The 11690-nt window shown below is 44.7% G+C and overlaps 1 long non-coding RNA gene across 1 annotated transcript; it reads left to right on the top strand.

The window, feature by feature from the left end:
- The first annotated feature begins 893 nt into the window (after nt 1–893).
- Nucleotides 894–11091, top strand: LOC126934225 (uncharacterized). Its single transcript, XR_007718880.1, has 3 exons — nt 894–1388; nt 4163–4261; nt 7050–11091. It is a non-coding gene; the product is annotated as an uncharacterized LOC126934225 (long non-coding RNA).
- Nucleotides 11092–11690: the final 599 nt, after the last annotated feature.

Below are 11690 nucleotides of genomic sequence, written 5' to 3' on the forward strand. Positions count from 1 at the left end.
GTATTATATCAGGATAAAGTTCTTTAGGGAAAGAGGAGTGGAAATACAAACTCGAGGAGAAAAAAGGAATAATGTAAAATTTCTGACCGTTGAAGAGCTTGTTCATGATTTTTTTTTTTTAAATGGAGGATATTAAATTGCTAAAACATTCCAATTCTATTTTGATACATTTAAATAGCGGCTTATAGTTATTCCAAAATGTTTAACTGTTAAAATGTTAAAATATTTCAAATTTACAGTAAAATGTAACATTTTTCAGCTATTTAAACTCAAGATTAAAAATTTAAAATACCAACACAAAAATTTTAAGGGATCGCTTCAGAGTGGAGGAGGAAAAAAAACTGTCAAGGGGGATATGCAATGTTTCAACATTATTTTTGGGGACATGCAATGCAGGCAAAATGCTTGAAGACTCCTGAGCTGGACAACATTTGTGTTCTTTTCAACTCTTTGGATTTTGTGGATGGGGTCTAAGAGGTTACCCTGGTGAGTGGGCACCGCAAGGAGCAGGACGCCTGCCTCCAAATGTAAAGGTTCATTTACAAGCAAGTGTCCCAACAAAACAAAGTGGAAACAAGCCACCAAATACAACCCACCACCTCTTTCTCTTACACACACACACACACACACACACACACACACACACACACACACAGCAGACCCCCCGAGTCCCCCAGTAGTGGTTCCAGTATAGGCCATTCATGAACCTGTGGAAAAACATGAGCTTTGTTAGCAGCGTGGGATGATCTGATCCCTGGGAAATCTCTAGAGCTGGGAGTGGCCTCAAAGAGGATCATTAAAGATCAAAAACTCCACTCGAAGTTGTCTGCTCTGCTGCAGTGTAAATCCTCTTGGCTGAGCAGCCCTTGACAGAGTCTGCTGCCTGCACAGAAGTCTTAGATGGTTGTTGGGTTTGGTTTCTGTGGAAATCAAGGCAAGGGTCCGAGTTCCACATCTCTGAGTGCAGACCCAGGACAGTGTACACGGGATGGCAAAGTGACTCACACTGAAAGAACCCAGTGGAAGCAGAAACTAGGAGCCAGAGGTGAGAACATAAGCCCCCCCACCCCCAGCTGGAGAATATGGAGACATCCTGGGGGCAGTGGCCTTTCCAGGCACATAGACCTGAGGTCGGAGTTCATGAGCTTGCATTTTGTCATTCATGAGGAGCCCAGCTTGCTTATATTCAGCCCTGCATAGATTCCTCATGCTGTTGTCCTACTCCAGGTGTCAGGAATAGCTCGGCCCTTCCCAGAGGCAGCAAGAGGGCAAGAAGGACAGAGGAGACTGAGCTGGCAGGTCTCTAAATGACCTCAAGTCACCACAGCCACTGGTGCTGAAGGAAATGGGAAAACAGTCCCGTGACCCAGCGAGTGCTTCCCATGCAGGTGAGCACTGACAGCAGGAGACAGGGGTGTGTCATCCTGGCAAGAGAGCAGAGGGGAGAGGAGAGGACTCCTCATGCTGTGGGAGCTGGAATTCTGGCTTAGCCGCCCTGAGTCAGCTTTCAATGGCCAGGGCCAGACCTCCCCTTCCTAGTAGGGCCCTGCCCAGGTCAGGTGGCTGGAAGGGGCTGTTGCTCAGTCCTAGCCCTGGGACCAAACCCAGGAAGTGGTAGCAGGACCCAGGTGGCCTTGGACCATTTGAAAGACTGTCATCAGATGTTTATCAGCTAGTGTTTGTACAAGGCCCAGGCTGAGGATGCATAAGAGACTGTGAAAAATGTCAGGGCAGCAAAAACACCTTTCTGTAAATAGGGCTCAGACCCTGGGCAGGGTGCTATGCCTCCCCTTGGGGCCTTGGTGAAGGAAAATGCAAACATTAATCCCGAGTAAGAGAAAGAAATAGACACCACCTCGCAGGAAGATGGAGGACTGACTCCAGGAAACTCCAAGAGACAGGATGCAGAGAGAGGCAGAGTCTCTGTTTTACTTTTTCTTTGAATGTTCTGCAGTCTGTCATCTCTGGAGGCCTCAGAACCTGGTGTCACATTACAGGGTGAATGCCAGGGACAAGCTAAAGAGAGGTAAGAACCCACAGCAGTGTTAATGGCCACTGTGGGAGAATTCTGGAGATCTTACACTATAATAGGGAACAGGGAAGCATTCATACATTTAATAAACATTAAATCTCTGATAAAAAATTATAAAACCAATCATTTTCAACTTGTATTTTAATGTAACTCACATGACTTTTACCTACATGACTCAGCCCTATGTACATTGCCAGATTTTGACACAACTGTCAAATTTGTTTGCAATCCCCAGCTCCCAAACCCTAACTTCACCTCTTCCTCTCCAGCTTAGGAGGAAAGAAAGAATACATGTAAGTAAGAGTATGGTTATTATAGGGTGACCCTGAATTGCTCTAATTCATTAAAACAGTAAATTCTTTGCAAAATTGAGGAATGAAATGAGGCTACATCTCTTTTATGTGCTCTGTGAGTTTGGCTCTAGCCTCATCTCCCCTCTAGCAAGAATGGCCTTCTCTCTTTCCCAGGGTCATTTCCCTGTGATGAGTCCAAGAAGTCCAGGTTACCAGGATGCTTATGAGAAAGCCAAAAGTCAGTCCTTGTCTCCTGGGCCACTGGAGCCACCTCAGATGCATGCCTGGAGGCTGAAGGGCTCCTCAGCCCCTGCCATGCCTAGGGGTCCCAGACCACCACCAGAGGCAGAGGGACTGGGGCCTGGACAGCCAGGAAAGGCCTTCCACACACTGTAGCTGCAGCTGAAATTCCAGAGACCCATTTGAGCCCCAGAGCTTGTCCTGGTCACTCTTACCTCCTCTGCACTCCTGATGCTGGGACTTCCTTTGCTGCTGATCGTGGAGTTTGTGGCTAGCTCCGGTCACAGCTAGTGGCCGTGGTATATATCCTACTGACAATCATCCTTTCAGCACAAGACACGACAATCCCTGCCTTCTTTCGATGCTATGCTCAGCTAAGGAGCTGCCACTCAAATGGAACTGCAGAGCCACTTAGCCAGGGCATGATCTGCCTATCAGAGCATGTAGGGACTGATCTCATGCCTACCCCTCACAGACTGAGGACCACAGTCTCCTTCTTCCCCTGCCTTCCACACCCCAAGCCCACACCCAGTTTCTAACCCAGAATGGGTGACATGTCTTTCAAGGAGATAAGCTCCTCCGAGTTTCCTTACAAACAAAGTCCTTGGAAGCCACCTTGCAGACAAGAGGTTGTGACTTAGTTTTTGAGAACTGCTCAACTTGAAGATGGGCCTTCAGCAGAAATGTCTTCTCTGTCTCAAACCATGACCATTTCTGAAACTATCCCCTATCTCTTTACCAGGGGACCCTGCTGCATCAGTGGCCATTCTGCCACATCAGCTGTGAATATCAGCTACAGGTTGTGTTAGGGTTCTATTAGCTGCTGCAACAGATTGAACCCCAATCTCAATGACTTCACACATTGGAAGTCTGTTTATCACTCAAATAAGAGTCCAATGTCAGATTCCTAGTCAGTGAGGGTCCTTTGTTACGTGGTGATTAAGGGGCACAGGCTATTTCCCTTGTGTGGTTCTTTCATCTATGACCTAAAAGTTCTTTGCCTCCAACTGGCAGATATGGAGAAGTCACAGCTCCTCTTCTTCCTCCTCCTCCTCTTCCTCCTCCTCCTCTTCCTCCTCCTCTTCTTTCTTCTTCAACTATTGTAAAACATACATAGCACAAAATATCCTGTTTTAACCATTTTTAGTGTACGGTTCAGTGGCATTAAGTACATTGAGATTGTTTTGTAACTATCACTACCATCCATCTGCAGGACTCTTTCCTCTTTCCAAACTGAAACTCAGTACTCATTAAACAACATGAAATCCCCATTTCCCTCCTTCCTTCAGCTCCTGGAAACCACCATTCTACTGTCTGTTTCTATGAATTTGACTGTCCTAGGTACCTCATATAAGTGGAATTATATAATATTTGTCCTTTCGTGACTGGCTTATTTCATTTAGTGTAATGTCTTCAAGGTTTATCCATGTTGTAAAAGGTGTCAGAATTTCCTTCCATTGCAGTATACACCACACTTTGTTTAGTTATTCATCCGTGATGGACACCTGAGTTGCTTCTGTCTTTTGGCAATTCACACCCTCTTCTTAACCGTCTTGACCTGCAAGTGACACCTGTCTCTTCTGATCACATTCCACAGGAGGACGTATGACACAGCCCCACCTACATGCAAGGGGAGCCAGGAAGTGTAATCCCTGGCTGGGCTGCCATGTCTCAGAAACCATTAAGCCTATGGAAGGTGAGGCACAATTTGTCGGTAGACAACTAGCTGTTCCTACCACCCCTTCGCCTTTGCACTTCCTGCAACAGCTACTCACGGTGGCCCAGAAAAAAATGTCTTTCTTTTGCTAGTTTCCGTTCCCAACAGGACAAATATTTTGAGACCTAAATACTTTCAATAAATAGTCATAGCTCTGTAATCCCAGCACTTTGGGAGGCGGGTGGATCATTTGAGGTTAGGAGTTTGAGACCAGCCTGGCCAACATGGCGAAACTCCATCTCTACTAAAAATAAAAAAATAAAAAAATTAGCCAGGCATTTTGGTGCATGCCTGTAATCCCAGCTACTTGGGAGGCTGAGGCAGGAGAATCACTTGAACCCAGGAAGTGGAGGCTGTGGTGAGCCGAGATTGTGCCATTGTACTTCAGCCTGGGCAACAGAGTGAGATTCCATTTCAAGAAAGAAAGGAAAAGAAAGAGAAAGAAAGAAAGAAAGAAAGAAAGAAAGAAAGAAAGAAAGAAAGAAAGAAAGAAAGAAAGAAAGAAAGAAAGAAAGAAAGAGAGAGAGAGAGAGAAAGAGAGAGGGAGGGAGGGAGGAAGAGAGAGAGAGAGGGAGGGAGGGAGGGAGAGAGGAAGGGAGGGAGGGAGGGAAGGAGGGAAGGGGAAGGGAAAGGGGAGGAAGGAAGGAAAGAAAGAAAGAGAAAAAGCTATAGCTAATATTTCTGTACATGTTTGCAGTTTCCAATGTCCTTTTCATATTGAATGGTGGTACAACTTCTGATTCTGTCTCTGTCCCTTTCTCACTGGGTGATATTTGTAGAGCCTGTAGCTGTACAATGAATTCAATAAAGAGTAGTTTTTAATCTCCACAGCAACAGGAGGTATGCAGTATTTCCCCATTTGTATAGATGAGGATATTGTACCTCAGAGAGATTAAGCAATTTGCTCTAAGTTACCCAGCTCAAAATTGTGAACCCCACCTCTCTGTCTCCACCTCTCTTGTGGGGAACCATCATCATAGGTTTAAAAAGTAACCTTGATGTCCTTCAAAAAAACCTTTGAGCTCCCAAACCTAACTCTGCCTTTGGTGAATGACCTTTTGCACCAGAGCTGGTGGAACCAAGCTGTAACCCACTAGACAATTTGGTAAGGGAGGGAGAAGAGGTCCTGTCACTTAGAAGCCTGTCTTTTGTACTTGACCCCAGGGAGCTGCCCAGGACCCCCTTGAAGAATATCTTCACTGTTGCATCCACTTCCTAACAACATTCACGCACCCGCTTCCATGTTCTAGGGCCCAGGGATATACAGGAATATGAAGTAATCACTCCCCTCCAAAGAGTGCATCGTCCAACCAGTGAGACAGACGTATGAACAAATAGCTCTTGTGATGAGTGATATAGAGACACATTCAAAGTGCTATGGGAATTTGCATGAGGGGTAATTAATTTTGCCTGACATATGGCAAGCTACAGCAAGAAGGTGACAACTGAGCTGGGTGTAGATGGTGAGGAGAGGATTGAGGGAGGGCTACTTCAGGTAGAAGGAACAACAAAGTCTCAATGGTGTCAAAGTGCACGGGGTGTTTGAGGATGAAGAGGAGGTACAGTGAGGGCAAAGCATGGGTGGAGACAGGGTGGTGAAGAGACTAAAGAAGAGGAGGGGTGAGTGGGGCAAGCGTGAAGGACTAGGATTCTGCAGATGAGGCAAAGAGATTATTAACTCTAACTCTAATCGAATTAGAGCCATCTTTTACAAAGCTTTCTCTGGCTGGGGCGAATAATGAGAAGCAAACTAATTCGCCCATTTTATTCTAACCCCTTCATTCTCAGAGGGCAGGACCACCCTAGCCATGCTGAGGCCACTCCTGATGCCACATAACTGGCTCACTCTAGGCAAAGGCCTGAAGAGAGACCACCTGAGGACATTCGTTCTCCCACAGTGACACTCTCCTTTAGTCTGGAGATTATGAAGGACTCCTGATAGACCTTCTCTCCTCTTTTTGGCTCATAGACTAAGCCAAGCCCCCGAGTTAGGTATCTGGAAGGCAGGGTCTCTATTTGACACTTGCCAAGACAGAATTGAAGTGTGGGGACCACTGTGGGGTCTCCCCGATCCTATGGACTGAGTGTGCGGGAAGAGGCATGGGGAGACAGGGAAAGAAGGCAGGGGAAGTGATAGGAGAGTGGCGTCAGAACCCAGTCCAGCCCCCCATGACAGGAAATCACTGGCACCCCACTCACCTGCTGGCTTCCCACTCCCCATTGTCCTGACAGTAGAATGGACACCCAGACAGGTTTTTCTGAGTAATTTACAAATAGACCCAGAAAACTAAGGAATTCTCTGCATGTGATAAGAAATCGAATCCTGAAGAGAACAGTTGCCCTGCCCAAGAAGCCAAAGGTGGCACTGCCCCTTCTCTCATTGCTGTGGGCCAGACACACTCCATCCAAGGGCTTCCTTGGGAGTTCTGGTCCTCCCCATGTGGACATGAGCAGGCCTGAGTTTAAAGCCCAGCCCTCAGCTCTGTGTGACTTTGGGTGACATTAATCTCTCTAAGCCTTAGCTCCATCATCTGAAAAATGCCACACAGTCTGTTATGATTAAATAACAGCAGTTAAACGTGGACCTCCTATCCTTGACCGTAGGGACCATGGAGACATACAGTATTGCAGTGTATGTGCTTCCAAGGGCAGGCAGCCTGGGCTTTGTGTGCCGCATTCACCAGGCTTTGCCTGCCCTGAGCTCAGGGATGTGAAGAGGAGCTTATCTCAAACCACTGAAAGTTCTTTCTTCTTACTTTTCCTCCAGGTCTCTGGATTTGATGGCAAATAGCAGCAGAAATGTGGAAAAGATCAAAGTGATGTCAAGGTTGATCTCTGAGTTTGGCAGGGCTGAACTCAAACATCATTCGCCATGGACCCACAGTGTCTTTAGTAGCTGAGTAGGGTCATTCCCCTGTGATATGTGCACTCAATTGCTAGCCAGTTTTGAAGATGTTGAGTATCTGTTTTCCCCTTCCCCACACTGGCCCTCACTGAGATCCATGTCTAATATTATGAAAGTCATACATTATCATTATAAACTAATCATAAATGTCAGTGTGCTACAAAAACTTATTCAGAAAACATTCAGATTCTCCCATCAACATATGCCACTATGCTGGCAAAAGCTCTGATTTAAAATACTTGTTTCATTTTCCTCTCTGATTTTGTTCTAGTCTTCAAAATGATTTCATACAACAAAGCACTGAGTTCCTTAGTTCCTCTGACCCCTGCCAGATCTGAAGCTGTGATGTTCAAAAGTCAGGGCAGAGTCAATCTTATGACTGAGTTTCATAAGAGTCTAAGCCGCTCATCAACATACTGTGGCAGAGTAAGCTTTCTGGGTTCCAGAATTTATTTTGAGTGGGTTGAGGGAGTTGAGAAATGGCATGGGAGGCCTAAAGATAAAAGGACTTTTGAATGAAAGTTATAGGAAAGTGGATTTGAGATCAAAACAAACGAAGGTTGACCATAGTTGGAACCATTTAAGATTGGTGGGGGTAGTGGGCTTCCGGTTCTTAACCGAGGCCAGGCAGAGGTGTGACAACAGTCAGGGGTTTCTAAACGGGATGAGAGGTTGGATTAGATGAGCCTTCAACCTTTGTGTTGAACTAAAATCCTAGCTCTGCTTTCAACTCCTAGACTCCCTTTTATCATTGCTAAATTGGAAAGAGGGAGCAACTGAGAGTCCCTGCTGGTCATGCCTGGGGTGCCCCAGACCACAGCCCTGAGCCTCAAAGGCAAGTGAGCATAGTGTTGGGAGTTGAGCTTCTGGATCCATCAACTCCATCTGATGACTCGGAAGTTCCTTCAGTTCCCGACACTGGAGTCCAGCAAGGCTGGTTTGTCTTGTTTTAATTATTATTTAGATGACTATTTGGCTCATACCTGAGCAAGGTTCGAATCAAGTCAGACCTGTTAATTGAATCAAAGTTATATAATCACATTTGGGCACTTAAATGTAAACCAATTATGTTGGAGCCCAAGTATCTTGTACTCAGGAGGGAGTTCTAATAAGTGCTGGGAATGTATGCTAATGCACAAAGCCTAACCCCCAGAGTGGAGGGTGGAGCACTCCAGGGCACTCCTGTTTCGGTGACATTGTTGTAATAGTTAGCGCTCTGGGCGCAGTCTGGGAAGATACTGGAAACATCTCAAACAAGTATGACATCCATTCTACCCAAGCCCATGGAACCCATTACGTTTGGAACATGTCTTTCTGTGGCGTTTGGCTTGGCTTATAAATGTACTATCAGAATCTGTGGGAGGCCTTCGCAAGAAGACCTTTCTTGGCCTTTCTGGTTATCAGCATTCCCTCCACCTCTTTCTTAACAAACATGCCGTAAGGCCTGATCAGGCATTTAGTTTTTCCATTTGGACCTTTTTCTAGTTCCTAATCTCAACCCCAATGCCTCCTAATCTTGTACTTCTTCAAATATTGGCCCCCCCGCCCCCACTATGGGAGAGAGAGGAAAGTAGGGAGGAGAAGGAGGAAAAGTTATTGAATTGATATGAGGGTAGTCAACCTAAAGCAACAATCAGGAGGAAGGCACTGGACTTGAGTTAAAAGTGTTTGTCACTGAACTCTCTCAAACTCATCCAGGCTAACTAGCCTCAGAGGGCTTCTAGCCCATAGTCTTCTTGTATTTTCTGCCCTCCTCACTTGAAGGGGGAGGGAACCAGATGTCCAGTCTCTGTCCAATGTTAAGAACTGGCCTGGCAGGCTTTGTTGAGACCATCCAGCCTTGAAAGCCTCACGACCAAATGCCATCACAGGCACTTTCTGCCCCTAGCCCTTGTCTGTGTCTCCTACATGAACTCAGACTGCCTCTGAAGAGGGACATTCTAGGGAGAGTTTCATCTTCATCACCATCCTGGATAGGGAACACTTCCAGACTCAGAGTTGCAAAAGTCAGGGAGAGGCTGCTCACTGGAGGTGGAGTCCTTTGGCCAGGTTTCACTGTAAACACATGGCTAAAATGTGTTGCACATGGACAGGCATGCTAGTGTGTCCTGTATATATGCTAGTGTGTCTCATACAGCTTCTGGCTAAAGGACATTGACCTCAGCAAGGCCAAATGAGGCATCAGGATGAACTCTTCCAATAGACTTCATTAGACCCACAGAAGACTGACCTTTGCCTGACTTTGGATTACCCCTTTCTTGCCAGGAATTATGTCCAATGACTGTAACTGGAACTAGAGGTCTAGATAGCCACACTTTGCTTGGTGTGGCTTCTCAGTCTTTTGAGACACGGCTATCAAGGGCTCATGTTTATTCCAGGTCATCCCTTTACCCCTTTCCTCCAGGGGCATCTATGGCAACAAAAGATCATGATATCTGGCAGCGCTGGCGGGAATATTTAGTTTAGGCAGGAATGTGAGTGTTAGCATGTCAGAGTACATCTGAGAAAACATTGCAAACCAACCTTTCCACACTGGGAACTCAACCCCCAGGAATCACCAAAGATAAGGGCAACAGTCTTATCTCTCGGAGGGAAGTTCAGGGTAAAGGCTGCTCCTGCTGTGGTCCAGAGCTCAGGGGAGAAGAAGGCTCAGGCGGACCCTGCCTGTCCACTTGACGAACTTCCACAAATGCCACTCTGGGGACTGAGGCATACGAAGTGGGGAAGAAAATACCAGTCTTGCCCTGGAGCTCTGGGATGGTGGCTGTACACCCCTAAAGATGCCAGCAGAACTGAATTGTGGCCTATGTGTGTTTGGGAATTGGGAAATAAGGAGATAGAGGGACAGCAGGCAGGGAAAACTACAATTAGACTCAACTTGCACAGATCTGGGAGTATGTGGATCTGAATTGTGGCCTCCATGCGTTTGGCTGAAGGATAATGATCTCAGGCCCCAACTTTTTTTTTTTTTTTTTTTTTTTTTTTTTTTGGTATCACTTGCTCAGAGGGTTCTGATCAGGAGCTTCTTTCAGATGACACAGATCCCGAGGAGCCACTTGCCTTCTACCCATGACACTTCTAAGAGTGACTCTTGCCATGTGACCATAGAGATAAATGAAGCTTTTCTCCAATGATATCATTAAGAAGTCTAAACTTCTCCAAAGGGAGAGGCTGTGACTAGGAACACAAATGTCTCAGTGTATCACACTCATCATGCTCCCAGATCTGCGGGCAGAAAAAGAAATCATAGAATGGTACGTATCCTAAAAATAGAAAGAAAATTGCTTTTCAAGTTATGAAATCTGGCCCTTCTCATTGTGAGTTTAAAGTACATGTTACTGCTTCAATTTCTAAAACAGGAGGTGGCCAGATTCAGAGTTTAAAATGTCTAAGTGGTTATTTGAAAACAGATATTTAGAGGCAACTGAGAGAAGAATACTGGGGCCATGGGTCTGTAGTCACTTTCCCAGCAGTGCTCTGAGGCCTTGGGTTTCATAAAAGATAATCATAGTTACTCCTTTTAAAGAAAGCTGAGTCTAATTGTAGCTTTTCCTGCCTGCTGTCCCTCGATCTCCTTATTTCCCAATTCTATCTTTCTTTCAAAACTCAGCTCAAATCCCACCTCCTTCCGTAAGTCTTCCATTGTTTAATACAGTTGGAATTTACCGCTCCCTCCTCTAACTCCCACGGCATTTTATTTACACCTCTCTGATGGCCACTTTCTACTTTCTAGAAGGTAAGTTATATACTTGTTTTATATCAATAAATTTCAAAATATTGAAATCTTACAGAGCATGTTCTCTAACCACAATGAAATTAGATCATATATTAAACTACCTAGATAATCCTACATGTTTATAAATTAAATAACACATTTATAAATAACCATGGATCAAAGGAAACATTTTAAGGGGAATTAGAAAATATTCAGATTGAGGGATAATGAAAATTCAACATTATATTTCAAAATTTGTGGGGTGCAGGTACAGCAGTGCTTAAAGGGAAATTAATAGCTTTAATTTGGTAGTATTAGAAAAAGAAGGAAGGTTTAAAATTAGTTATCCAAATTTCCATTTTTAAATGTAGAACAAAAAGAAAAGTAAACCCAAAGAAAGAAGGAAATAATAAGTATAAAAGCAGAAGTCAGTGTATTGGAAAACAAGCTGCAGGGATTTTTAACCCAGTCAAAAATTGGTTCTTTGAAAAGATTCATAAAATTGGTAAGCCTTTAACAAGATTGATCAATTAAAAAAGAGAGAAAATACACCTTACTAGTATAGGGATGAAAGAGAGGATATCATTACCAATCTTACAGGTTATAATGATAATTCAGAAGTGCTATGAACAACTTTATGGCAATGAAGTTGACAATTTATGTGAAATGAACAAATTCCTTGAAAAACACAACTTATCAAAATCAACACAGGAAGAAATAGATAACCCATATTTCATAAAGAAGTTGAATTAACTATAAAAAATATTCCACAAAGAAAACTCCAAGGC

Source organism: Macaca thibetana, chromosome 13 (genome assembly GCF_024542745.1).
Source record: "Macaca thibetana thibetana isolate TM-01 chromosome 13, ASM2454274v1, whole genome shotgun sequence".
Taxonomy (NCBI): Eukaryota; Metazoa; Chordata; class Mammalia; order Primates; family Cercopithecidae; genus Macaca; species Macaca thibetana.